Source organism: Andrographis paniculata, unplaced genomic scaffold, assembly GCF_009805555.1.
Source record: "Andrographis paniculata isolate CXL003 unplaced genomic scaffold, ASM980555v1 Contig22END, whole genome shotgun sequence".
NCBI lineage: Eukaryota > Viridiplantae > Streptophyta > Magnoliopsida > Lamiales > Acanthaceae > Andrographis > Andrographis paniculata.
In genome coordinates, this window is record NW_026137513.1 from 2,298,810 (window position 1) to 2,309,503 (window position 10,694).

The following is a 10,694-nucleotide window of genomic DNA, read 5'->3' on the forward strand; positions in this document are numbered from 1 at the left end:
ATTTTTTTGTTATATATTATTTTTAATTTTTTTTAAAATTTAGAATAGTTGATATAGTTAAAATTGAAAAAATCAATAATAATTCTAATATAAATAAAATGTATTAATTTTAGTTTAAATATAAAAATTTATCGAGTATGTTCTTTTGGAAGATTTTTTTTTTTCTGAAATTCTATAATTTACTATTTTTTTAAAAAAAAACATTCAATAACACAACTATTTTTATTTTTGAATACTATAGTATTAAAATTAATTTTATATTTCAATATAATTATATATGTCTATGTTGAAATGTAAAATAATATTTTAATATAATATAAAAAATAAAAAATAGTTGTATAATTGAATGTTTGTTAGAGAAAAAATATGATGAATAGTAGAAATATAGGCAAATTTTTTTAAAAGAACGTATCATATAAATTTTATATTTAAATTAAAATTGATATATTTTTATTATATTATGATTACTATTGATTTTTTCCATTTTAACTATAACAACTATTCTAAATTTAAAATATATATTTTTTAAAAATATAACAAAAAAATAATATTTTAGGCCAAAACAAAAAGGTACACGGCCGTGTAGAATTATACATGTCCGTTTATAATTGTACATTGAAATATACATGACCGTGTGACAACATAACCGTGTAGTTTCCAGGTCAGCTGCCACGTCAACTCCGATCCGTTACGTTCATGTCAGCAATTTTCGTTAGTTTTTTAACGGTGATACCAAAATTGATTGAATTTGTTTATGATATTGAAACCAAAATTGATAAATTTTGATTATATTGAGACCAAACATGATTTTTTTTTTCCTGAAATTTTTTATTAGTTTATAGGTCTTTTTGATAAGAAAATAATATTCTTTTCAATAACAATAAATCAGTAAATAATGATAAAAAAAATAAAATATTTATAACAAAAATAATACTTCTATCTCATTTTAATTGACATATATTTTTCTTTTTGTCTCGTAACAATTGATACATTTTTATTTTTGGATAAAACTTATTAAATCAAAACATATTTAACAAATATAAATCAACTTAATTAACTATATAACAAGTCACTCCAAACTCCTATATTTCTACATCTCTCCTATAAAAACATATATTTTTATCTATATCTAAAACTTCACATATTTAATAAACATATGTTTTTTATTTACTTGTATTTTAAAAAATTTTATTCTCTACAAAATGATATCCATAAATAATTTTAAAAAACGTATATTTTATTTACTTGTATTTTTTATTGCGATATAATTTTATAAATATTTAAATATATATCCTAAAATTTTTAATCATATACATTAAATTTATTTTAAAATTATCACTATTATTAATCATATAAAAAATAATAAAATAATATTATAACTCACATTCATGGTAGTAAATTATCTTCAATTCATTACCTTTACTATTTTATAGGACCCACAATAAATTATTTATGTAATAATAATATATAAATAATTTATTTATTTATTCAAATTTTATACTATATTTTTATTGTCTAATAACATTTTTATAACATTACATATTTTAACTTTTAAGTATTAACCTATATAAATTTTAATAATTTGAAGCATATAATTTACTATTTTAAAAAGTAGATATGAAACAATAGAGAAAAAATATTTTTAAAATATGATAGATAAAACGTGATAATTGATTAATAATTTTTAAAATATATTTTTAAGTAATTTATGTTGAATTTAAAAATTTGAAATTTTAATTTTTTTAAAATAAAGTTAAGTTTTTTTTTTTTTTAAAAAAATTATTTTTGTTGAAGAAAATCAATTTTTAAAGAATGTAATAAATTTATAATAAATGTATTTTTTTTTTTTATTAAAGATAACGGGTATGGTTAGAGTAGAAATTAAAAAAGCAAAGACAAATATAATAAAGAAGCGACTAAAACAGATATTTTAGTTAAATATTACTTCCCCTGTTCCACTTAATTTGTCCCATATTTCTATTTCCGCAAGTCCATATAATTTGTTAATTTCTTTTATGAAAATATAATTATACACTTAAAAATTCATAATTTATAATTTTTTTTATTTTACTTAAATATTTAGTTATTTAATTTTAATTTATACTTATTTTTATTAAATTATAATTATTTTCACTAATATATTTTATAATTACTTGCTAATCCAAAAGTCCGTGCCTAAGCTAAATACGACAAATTATCTGAAACTGAAATAGTATTACCTTAAATACCATACTACTAATTAAAGGGTCACTCGAGACTAAGGGAGTAAGTATTAATAATAACATAAATAAGAATGATATACTATTAATATACTAGTGTGTTGACCTGTGCGTTGCACAGTTTGTATAAATTATTGAAATAATATTAGATAAATAGTTTTTTATATTGGTAAATATCTTACGGGAAGATACAAATATTCTTCAAAGCAATCAACAATTAATACATAATTTACTATGTAACGATTTTTCAGTCGTGCCCATGAAGATGGAGGTGGTACTATAAATATATAAGCACGATCTATAAAAGTGTCAATAAACTTATTTATTAATAATGCACCATTTTCTTGTCATATATTTAAAGCAATTATTAGTATGGTAAAATAATTAACAATAAAGTAATATATATGTATATCTGTATATATATAACATACCCGATCTTGTAAATCTTTAAAATAAGATGAATGACATCGAAAGATGAACTCAGATTGTTTTCGTGGCAAATTTAAATTTATGTTTCCGGTACCATCTTTCACCGTCAAGTTAACATCATATCTACATTGAAAATTGTATATAAAATATAAATAAAATATTGCGATGTATTTATATATTTGATGATATATTACCTTAAATTTGCTTCAACTGTATCGTTGCAACGCATACATACCATCTTTGTGAAGTGAATTTCACATAGATTTATACAATTGTTACAGTTGCAGTCCAGAGAGTTTGAACATCAATATGCTGAATTCGTCCAATAATACCAAATTGAAATTATGAGTTGAATAAATTAATTGTAAAAATAAAGTAATAAAACTTACTCCTGGTTTATGTTTGAAATCACATATGCAAATTCTTTTTGCATTTAAAATTTGAATTAATATTAAAGTGGGTAATGAATTCGTACACAAAAATGATACCAACATTTGTGGTTTTTTATCACTGTTGTACCTACAAAATAATAATAATAATAATAATAATAATAATAATAATAATAATAATATCAATAATCATACCAAATGAATCTTTTACAATGATTCCCCATGTTGCAATGACATTGTTATGTTGAAGATTTTAAAATAATATTTCTCCTACCAGCACTGCTAATTGATCATGTAAAATTATCCGTACAACTGATATACTAATTATTATTATAATTATAAAATATTTTAAGTTTATTTAACAGAAATATATATTAATAATTAAAAAATATATATATTTATATAAGTAATACCTTATATCTATAAGAAGAATTTCTCTGGTAAGTTGTCCGCAATGATTATGGAATGAATGCGCCACATATGCAACAATGCCAAATACATCTACATTGTTCCATGTATTAGAGAAAAATTTAAAAATAAAAATTTTAATTAAATAAAAAAAAAATTCATACAAAATAGTTGTGTTTCATCATTCGTATGTCAATATAGATTTGAAAAACTCAATATGTTGAAGAAGTGGCGAGGGTACTTGTTATTAGGAGCTGCGGAAGAAATTTATAAGTTTGTGGGGGCCATTATAACTTTTACATTATATATTCTATATAAATCTCATTCGCCAAGAGTTGTGGCAGAAATAACATTGTCAACATCAAATATAACTCCTTCCGTGTAAAATCCCTAAAAAAAAGAAGAAGTTAATATTGTTATTTAATTCATTTGATTAAAATTTTTGAAAGTTATACCTTGATGTCGACAACGATCAGTCTAATTGTTTTATTCTTGTAAGTTAAACCTGTGAACTCAGTAATTCTTATATGTCGTACTTCAATGTTATAGTCTTCACCAGTGGACATTAATGAATCTAAATTCTTGCATACGATATTTGATGTGTCTGCATAATTTAATCAATATGGAATTTAAATTCAATTATAAAATAATATAACTAATAAGTAACATATAATATCGAATAATATGTAATTTGTTCGAAATTAAATAAAAATCAACATTTTATTGCATCTAACACCACATGGTACACAATATGTTTGGTACAGTGACCCGGTATACTTAATTTATTTCAAATCAAGATCTTTAATCCCGAAGGATCTGATAGTCAATGCAACATATAACTGTCCATGACTAAATACAGGATTCAGAAGATATAACCAACTTTCTTCAAAGATTGTTTTTTTGACTCTTGTTAATTGTCATCGCAAAGGCTAATTTCACAGGAAATTGTCTTCTTTTTATTAGATGATTGTTTGAGTCTCTATTGTAGTAAATACAATCCGTGGTATAAAGACATGTTCACCGACCCGTGATCCTGTCATTATTCGAGCTTCAAGTTCTTTTGAACCAAAATTTACAACAGTCAATCGTGTACCATTGCATAAACCCAATGACTGGTTTAGATTCTTTAATAGGATAATCGGTGCTCCTATTTTAAGTTTCAAAATATGATTTGGTATACTAGAAACTTTCAAAGAATTTATAACCTCTTGGGGATATAAGCAATGGTCTGTATCAGTTGCTCCACTTATACATAAATAATCAAATTAATAGAATTCGTGAAGATCACTAGGAAGCATGGAGAACATCATTGTATTTATTTCATCAACATCTTCATTTTTGGGTGCCAAAATCGTTTTTTCTTGGAGAAATACAGGATCTTTCTACATTTCTTTCAAATCTGGATATGTTTGATTAATCAAAAAAGATAGAGCATTATCTGTATTCGGAATAATAAATGTATCTGGTATCTCTATCCAACTTGATTCGTCTCTATCACCAAAATTTTAGTAAAGTATTTTTCCTTCTCCGACACAATTTATCCAATTAGCAAATTCATGTATCTCATGAAGCAATTGTGATGATGTGTTACATCTAAATAAACGCATATTTCTATGAAGGTGTTTTACCGTACACATTTCGCATAAATAAGAATTGTGTAAAGATGCTTCAACAATCCACTCTCGTGTTCCTTTTATGACTACCAGAAGAATTTGCTTGAAATCTCCACCTAAAATACATAATTTCCCCCAAAATAGTAATACACTAGAGTAATTTTTTGTCCCTTTCAAAAGATCCTTAAAAGTCTCACTAACTGCTTCGACAGCATATCGATGCATCATTGGAGCTTCATCCCATATAATGATAGATGCCTCTTGGATTAATTAGCCTAAATCAAATTGATATTTATCGGACATGTTGATTTCTCATGCAAATTAATATGGGTTTTAAAACGGGAGTGTGCTGTTCTACCACCGGGAAGGAGTAACGAAACAATTCCAGAGGACGGCACTGCTAACACAATTTTTTTGTCGGGTCGAAAATTTTCAATTAATGTTCTCCACAAGTATGTTTTTCCAATACCTCCACTCCCATTGACGAAGAAAAATCCTTCATTTTTTTCGTTGTAAGACTATAGAATAGTATTGTAAATATGCAATTTTTCATTGTTCAATCCATGAAAATACTCTTCAAACAATCTTTTTTCTTAAAAATGATCAAAATCGAGAGCTTTTAAGATCAACTTGTTCGAAAAAATACTAGATGTAGTGCAAGAAGGTGTGGGCATAGGTGAAAAATTTGATAATGATTTTCCACTATTGTTCAATATGCGCTCAATTTCTTGTAAACATAATTCCTTTAAATATTCATCGCTGATTTCATGAGAGTTATGCTGCATGATATTATAACGTTGGTAAAAAATCATAGGACTCCAATGTATCTCCCATAATTTCACAAGATCGGTTAACTATGAGAATATAAACATAGTACAGAACATATTGCATAAGTTCGATGGAGATGACCGCGTCGAAGCCTCAGACAATGCGAAATTCCATTCGTTATCATCATCCAATAATCCACGTGCACAAGCCTCTTTAAGTGATTGAAATAAAATTTCATTAAATGTATGAATATCCTCATAGCTTTGGGCCCCACGCACAATATGAAGCATTATTCTTAAGTAGTACCTATCTCCAGCCATTGGATGAATATATGACATTCTTCCAATGCAATTACCTTTTTTGTCTTAGAGCCCACTCCTTGTGCTATTGCTTCCAAATTATTTTGGAAGAAAATTAAATATAAGTCATATGTCATGCCTCGACATATTTTTTATTTGCTTCAAACCATTTGGTTAACATTGTGTGATCTTGATTCACAACATTAACCAAGTTATGGTCATTATGGAATAACACCAACTATTGGTTTGACAGATGATATTGCAGACGCTCAACAGATGGATTGTGGCCTTGCAAATCAAATTCATAAATCCTCCAACATGCCTCAATAGATGAAACATAACGAAAATCCAAGTATCGTTTTACCTCATCTACTTGTTTGTATGTTCGTGTATTGACCTGAGCACCATCGGCATTATTTTTAATAAAAATTGTTGCCTTATCACTCCCTTTGCACATGTATTTGTACATGTACTTCATTAAATTTGAAGATGCACACTTCTCAATATTGATGTGACAATCAAACAAAACCAGAAGATCACGATTGTAAGGAACCACCCATCGATTATCCAATTCAACTCCATTAACAATCACTATATTTTGGGGGTTATTTCTCCGTTTGTATGACACAAATCCATCTTTATCAATGGTAGTTTCACTTGAAAACTTCTTTGGATAACGTTTGTAACAAACTCCATCCACCATACAAAGAGCATTAGGATTGTATGCTCCACATGGCCCATGTATCATGCATTGTGTGACCGTCTGATAAGCAAGGAAATCTCCATTCTTATCAGAAATTTCAGCATATATGAATGAATCAATTCACTCAATTGAATTGGACTTATATCCGTCAGCCAAAGTAAGAGATATATGCGAATGAGGCAATCATCTTTTCTGAAATTCTATGACATGAACATCTGTAATACATGAAATATTTTAGTAATTATATGTAAACAAATTTGGAATATTTTAATATATAATAAATGATAATAGTCATAATTAAATATGTTACTATACCTGCAATTACATCACCGAAAACTTTTCCTTTTTTTCAAATGTTTCATGAGGAGTTTATGTTTCATTCTAAAGACCCTTGCAGCAATATATGACCTATCTTCAATGCGTTGATTAGTGATGTGTAATAACTCACGTGGTATTTCAGACCAATTCGGATTACATGTCAATGTAATAAAAACGTCTGGTGGTCCAATATTCGTACATATTGCCATGACATCTTGATAGTGTTGCATCATATTCCGAGGTCCTCCGGTAAAAGAAGATGGTAGAATTATTCTTCTACCAACAGCTGTAGCATCTGTATCTCCAAGTACTATTGCATCTTCTAAACCTTGATGCAGGTCTGCACACATTTAAGCTTAATGTTTTTTTTTTATATAATTTAGTCTTTGTTTTTTCATTGCTGCATAGCAATCAACTAAAAGTTGATTAAACAAACGTCCCCCTTGCAATATCGTTGTTTCTTCAGATGTTCTATGTTGAATTCTGAAGGCCCAAAACTCTCTAATTGATACATGTTCTCTTCTTAATTGCCAAGTTGATTATTTATAGGGAATATTTGGGTTCCATCCATCTGTACCATAAGGAAATATTAGTGGATACTGCAACGGAGTATAAAATGGATGAATCTCATTGATTCTCTTTAAAATTCCATCATTTTTTGCATACAATTACATCACGATATTGTGGAGCATTAGAATTTTCTCCCACAATCAAAGCTGCAACTTCGTCCACAATTGGTTTAATATATAAGTCTTATTACATCTAAAATATAAAATACTTATATGTAGATCAGCTCCATTGTCATGATGCAACAAATCTCTTTCAGCACGGAGAACCCTAACATAAGGATTCATCCTATCTAACATTCTTTGTATACTCGTAACAAATGACTCCAGAAGTTGTGGATTCGTTTTTGATCTGGTCAAGACACTTAGTCTCTGATGTACTTCATTTTGTGCATTAGAAATATATAGATGGAGAAATTTATGATTTTCTCTCGTGAAGGAAGCAAAGATCCAATTTTATGATAATTTTCTCCAGAAATTCTAAAGCACGGTCGACCTCTTCCTTCGAGGACAGACATGTCAACTTTTCCACCCATTGATGTGAAAGAAAATATAGAATTCAAAGATCGTATATTTTCTCTAAAGTTGAAATCATTCAGTAAGGAAGCTAGATACGGTGGGGAATGTGGTAATAAAGGTAGGGAGACCTTTCCAGATTGACTACAAAGTCCGAACTTAGGAGACAAATTCGAACTACAAACATTTTTTTCTTCTAACCACATGAATGCTTTACAATACTTGCATATTATGTTTCTTTCCTCCAAAACCAACCGTGTTGTTATTCCATTTCCAATATTTTCTCTTATAGAAGTAATATCTGTAATTACGAAATTTATAGTAATTTATTATTTTCTTTAAATTGAAAACTAAATTAAGAAAAAAACTAATATAAATGATCCTATTGGTTGTTTAATCCAATATGAATAGAATGAATTTTTAAATAATATAAATATTAGTTATATTTAGGAAAATGTAAAAACTAAATGAAGAATATAAATATATATATATATAATATTTTGTGGTGCAACAATGAAAAATTTATGAACAATCACATTAATTTAAAATTCATACATATTTGATGATTATTTTCTTCCACTTGATCATTCTCATTGTAAATTATTTCTGGAAATGTATTGAAAACAATTGTATCTTCATCAATGATATCAATATTTATCTAAATATCTATATGTATTTAAAAAAAAATTAAATTCAAAATTCAAAATATATTTTAACTAAATACAAATAATAATTTACTATATCAATGCAAAAATTACATTACCCTAGACTGTTGATCATGAACAATGTCCACTGCTACAGAATTTTGTTGTCCGGGAACTATATTAGCCAAAAATAATAATACAATAAAGTAATATGAAATAATGCTATTACAATAGAAATTGACTATATATATATATATATATATCAAACTATAGGGATGCATGCATAGTAATCAATGAATACAATAAAGTTAATTATTTGATATTACCTTGGTCAATAGTGATATAATGATTCATCTCGTGTTGATAATTCACCATAATAGAACATGGTATAATTTCATCATCTTGAAAATATTAAATATTAATAATAAAATCATATTAATAATGTTGATGTTATAAAATAATACTGATATTGAAAATGATATAGCAATCGGTTAAATTATGTTTACAAAATTAAATAAATTGAGGTAATTTTATTGTAAGAATAGGGGGAAAAATAGTAAAATAACATCATGTTAAGAATTATTTTAATAATAAGATGGAAATTACATTAATATTTAAAATAATATACCCATTAATCAAATTATATTTAAAAACTTAAATGAATTGAAGTAATTTTATTCAAACAATAGTAACAAAATAGTACCATGTCGCTTTATGTACATACTATTGATCAAATAAATAAAAGCAAAAGTAAAAATAATAGCATGTTTGTTTACAATAGCATTGATCATAACCAACAATATCAATAAATTAAACAAAAATATATATATATATCTCAATAAATTAATAATAAAAAAATATTATAAAGTAACATTATTGAATATTATAATATAAATTTATTAATATTGTTGATTATGTACCAATACATAGAAAAAAAAAATTGAATTAACAAATGCATGCATCGTAATGATAATCATAAATATAATAAAAGAATAAATACAAAATATTGACATTTGTTTCAAATATATACGTGTATGAAAACATATAAACTTTAAATATATTTTTGAAATAATGTGATGAAGTAATAATAATAATAATAAATTACTTTCAAGAATATATTAAACAAAATAAATAATATAGGACAATATTCTTGAAACAAACAAATAAATAAATAAATAAAAATATGTTATATTTTTATTTAAATGTTATATGTAATATATACACGGTTTTTTAATTGCTAAAGTAAATAGTTATCTTGCTATGTATCATTATTGTTGATCAAAAAATTCACATGGTTATTTTTCGAAATTAAAAATTGTGTAACTACATCATTTTAAAAATATTTTAAAAATGACATCATATTAGTAATAATTAAAATAAAAGTAATATGAATGACATAAAAGAAAGTGGATAATATATTTATTAAACAAAGTGAGTAATATATGTAATATATGATATATTTAGTTATTATATGTAATATATGCTCGATTTTTTTTTAAATATTGACAATTAATAAATTTAATATAAAATAAAGACATGTGTCTTATATTGTAACAATAAATATAACAAAATGAGAAACAAAATGAAAAAATATATATATATATATATAAATTACCTTCAGTTATAACACTATGATTTCCATCTTCTTGGTCATTCACCGAAAAAAAAAATCTAATTTAATAATTATTAGAATGTTAAAAAAATAACATTATATTTTCTAAATAAATCATACCAAATATATTATTAATATATATACACTTGATTTAGATCTTCTTGGCCATTCACTAAAATTAAAAAAAAAAAAAAAAAACCCATCTAATTT